The sequence below is a fragment of the Tiliqua scincoides genome, chromosome 4, assembly GCF_035046505.1.
Source record: "Tiliqua scincoides isolate rTilSci1 chromosome 4, rTilSci1.hap2, whole genome shotgun sequence".
Classification (NCBI taxonomy): domain Eukaryota; kingdom Metazoa; phylum Chordata; class Lepidosauria; order Squamata; family Scincidae; genus Tiliqua; species Tiliqua scincoides.
The window spans coordinates 209,732,064-209,736,485 of NC_089824.1; positions in this window are offsets into that span (position 1 = coordinate 209,732,064).

Consider the following 4,422-nt stretch of genomic DNA (forward strand, 5'->3'; position numbering starts at 1 on the left):
AGGAATGGATGAAGAGAGACGGAGAGGAAGAAGGGTGGCAGGGGCGGGAAGGAAGGAAACTGAGGCAGATTTGGGAGCAGGGTGAGAGGAGGAGAAAGGAACAATAAAGGAGGGAGGGAGGGAGGGAGAGAGAGAAGAAGATCAGCCAAGAAGAGCAATTGAGTAGCCACCGGGGGGGGGGGTACTGCAGGTGCTGCAATGCACCATGTAAGCGGCCCCTCCCACTCACCTGCTGGGTAGCAACTTGCAGCGAGCACCTGCACATTGCTGTCGCTGCCCTGCATGATTCTGATGGTGAGTGCGAGGGGCTGTTTACACTGTGCATTGCAGCACCTGCTATATTTACTGTGCGGACCCCCTCTGACTACACTACTGAGGCGGAGCAAGGCTCCCCTGAAGGACAAGGTGGAGGGCTACTGTTATACCCCTAGGAAGTGGGCAATGACAAGAACCTGGGCATAAAGGGGGCCTTCCACTGCCTTCTGGGGAGTGGGAAACCTATTCAAGGATCTCTGCCTCCACAGTGGAAGCTGGGGTGAAGCCCCAGAAGGCTAGATCCAATCCTGGGGAGAGGCTGGGACTCAGACTCTGCTGTCACAGCCAGCAGTGTGGGGTTTGAGGCATCCTCATAGGTCCTACTCCAAGCTTCATTGCAGGAGGCATGAATCCATGTAAACCATTCAGTCAAGAGATCACTAGAAGACTAAGGGTGAGGATAACTCCAGGGCATGAGAGCGGAGAATCCCTCTGCCTTTGTCTTTGGTATCTGTCAAGACATTTTGGGAGGTCAGAATAAAAGAAATCCATGAGAGCATTCCCCTTGTCTTGGCTACTATGTGGAGAGGGTTTGCAACCCTCCCCCCAGAGGTGGAGCTTCTCTCATGGGAGCAGGAGATGGAGATGACACATGTGCACAGCTTTCAACAGCTATTTCACTTCTGCCAAATAGAGCCATCATGTGTTCTGAAGACATTTAGTCCTATTTAATAACTAGGCTTACATTCAAGGAGTGGGTGACAACACCCTGCATAGATTAACATAATCTGCGAGGATGGCTGTAAACATGGATGGAAAGAACGACTGACAGGTCACCTCTAGAATACGTGGAGAAGGAGCCCCAGCAAATTGGCTGCACCTGTGCTGTTCTGTGGGAATGTGCTTGTCTGTTACTGTGAGCATATACTGGAACTACAGATTGCAAATGGGACATCAGGTATTCAGTCTCTCGGTTAGCAGCTTTAGCAATTCCTGCATTTGTGCAGTACGTGACAGATGTTTGGGTTCCAAGAAAATTGTCCTAAATTTAAATCCCATGCCCTTTGCATTGGTAATTATTCAGTGATGCATTGGTCAGTCTCACTGCTCGGATACTATCAGGGAGCAAAAAGGTTGCGGCTTGGTTTCAAATTTGTATCCCACCCTCCCTCCAAGGACTTCAGGGCAGTCAAGATTTTTTCCCCCCTCTCCAGTTTTATCTTTGTGTCCTCCCACCAGCCCTGTGAAGTTGGGTAGGAGGAGAAAAAGTGACTGGCCCAAGGAGAGTGGGAGACATTGGACCTCATTTTCCTACTTCTTACCACACTTACACCATGCAATTGTGTTTGGCTGCAAGCATACATGAGGCCTGTGCAGCAGACCCAAAGGGGTGTTTCATAATTAATGCCCAACAATGGCCAGCAGTATATAAATGAGCAGCAAGGAGGCTTGAAATTCTACGAGAAGAGCTTCATTGCAGTAGTGACCAGCTACTCACGCCACTGCTGCAACGATTCTTCGTTTGCTCGCTAACTCTTCCCACGTGGAAAGGCAAGCAGAAGGATTGCCGCTGGGTTGCTGGAAGAGGAAGTCGGTTGCCTTCACTGCTTGCGTGGTAAGTGTGAGCCGCTAGTTACTGTAGGTCAGGGGTGTCCAAAGTTTTTGGCAAGAGGGCCACATCGTCTCTCTGACACTGTGTCGGGGGCCGGGGAAAAAAAGAATTAATTTACATTTAAAATTTGAATAAATTTACATAAGTTTACATAAATGAATATATTAAAGATGAACTTATATGAATGAATGAAGGTCTTGCAATAGCTCAAGGCCTATAAAGGGCCTTGCACAAAGCAAGGCCAGCCTTTCCTTTGCTGCTGCTACTGCATCACAGATGTGAAACAACAAGCAGTGGAGGAAGTCCTCATCCCACAGCTCATGCGAGAGGTCAAACAGTCACCCACACGCTGAGAGCAGTTGCATTGGGCCAGTACGGGCTACAACAAATCTTCGGAGGGCCAGAGGCTCGTTGGCGACTGGGGGCTCCCTGAGGGCCGCATTGAGAGGCCTCGAGGGCCACAAGTGGCCTCAGGGCTGGGGTTTGGGCACCCCTGCTGTACGTGGTGCACCAGTGGAAGAAGTGGGGTGACATGGGGTGCAGGACATCCTCTTCCAGGTTGCCATCCCCCAGCCCACCACTCAGTCCTGTTTCAGTTCTATCCAACTCTCCAGTTACAAAGCAGCCCTGACACTCTGAGGATGCCTCCATGTCTGCCCCCCCCCAGAATGCAGTGCATATCCCATTGGCACAGCTGCATCGGTGCTGGAAAGCAGGATAGGGTTGGGCCCTTAGGCTCTGAAACTCCTCACAGTCCTAACCAAACAAAGTATCCTTCTGGCACAGATGTCTGTCCCCTAAAAGAGCTTGAGCTGTCAATCTGCCTGAGCAAACCTGCCCTGATTTTATGTGACTGGAGAACCAAGTAGTTTGGAAAGGATTAACTGGGCGACATCTGTTTGGGTAACAGACATTCAGGCCAGGGTGGTGTGGTTTTTGCCCCTCTGTTCTTTGTGGGAAACAATCCACAATTACAGGAGATTATTAAAAAAAGAAGCACATCATTATTTTTTCAGCAGGGTCAGCAAATTTCCAAGAAATTTGGAAATGAATCAACAAGGTGCCTGCACCATTCTGTGCCCATAAACAGAGAACCCTTCCTTGGTAGCTTTCATTTTATATTTAGTTAATGTATGTAAAACATTTTTATCCCACTCTTTCGCAAATTGGAAGCTTACAATCAGTAACATAAAAATATAAAGTAGGGCTCTAATCTTTAATCAAGTAAACATATCAATCAGCTGAATCTCCTTTTAATTCACTAAAATAGTATTCCAAATTAGTTAACATGTTAAAAATCCATTGCTTTTAATATAACTACTTAAAAAAGTTACAGATGGTAAGGACCACCATAGAAGCTTATTGGTATAGCTGCTCTACCATCTAAAAACAAACTTGTTCCTGCTCTAATCATGAAATTTTATGCATTTTTAATTTTTTTTTAATATTAAAAAAACTCTTTAATCAATGGAAGCTAAATCGATTTAAGATTTCTTTAAGCAGGTTATGGCCCAATTTAATAACAAATGATCAGTTACAACTGCACTTCATGAATCATTCATGCAAATCCCAGTTCGTGCAACTGCAAACCTAGTGAGAAGCGCTAAAGAGTCCTGGGGTGAAAGCAGCCCAGACCTTATCCTAGGGCTTCTAGGTTGCAGTCAAAAAGGCACATATTTCTTTAAATTCCTGATGCAATAGGATCAAGACAACCATAGATTCCCCCAGTCCTCCAACTGCTCCCTAAGAAAAATATAAATTCCATTTTGTTGCAACCCATTTTGAGTTTGAATTTGTTTAGTAGTTTCCTTAGGCATGTTGGTGCCTTGAATGAAAAAAAAAATCCCAAAAGCATTCCTCTCTTAAAATTATGGGGTGCACCCATGGGGGGGGGGGGTTCTCCGTGCAAGGTCCATTAAAATGAATGGCAAATGACTGGGATGTGATTTGGATCCATGGGTCAGATCTATATGTATCCTGCCTTACTACGAGGGTCGCCCAGAAAGTAATGCACCACATTTTTTTTCTTCAACAATTATTTATTGAACACAATGAAACTTACACACAAGAAAGAATGATGTTTCTTCTACACTCCCTATTTTTCCACGTAATCTCCGTCCAGTTCTATGGCCTTCCTCCAGCGAGACACAAGGACATGTATGCCCTGTCGGTACCACTCCTTCTTCTGGTCACGAAGCCATTTCTGCACTGTGCGAATCACCTCTTCATCATCCTCAAAATGTCTTCCGCAAATGGCATCCTTTAATGGCCCAAACAAGTGGAAGTCTGAGGGAACTAGGTCAGGGCTGTAGGGTCGATGGGGTAACACAGTCCAACCCTGTTTAGTGATGTGTTCCGAAGTCCTCAAACTTGTGTGAGGCCGAGCGTTATCATGTTGAATCAAACATTCACCGGGGTTGTTATGGCGCCCAAGTCGCTGGAAGCGCTTCTTGAGTTTGGTTAATGTCTTCACATAAGCTTCAGAATTAATGGTGCTGCCTCTTGGCATCACATCAATGAGTATGATGCCCTCACAGTCCCAAAACACAGTGATC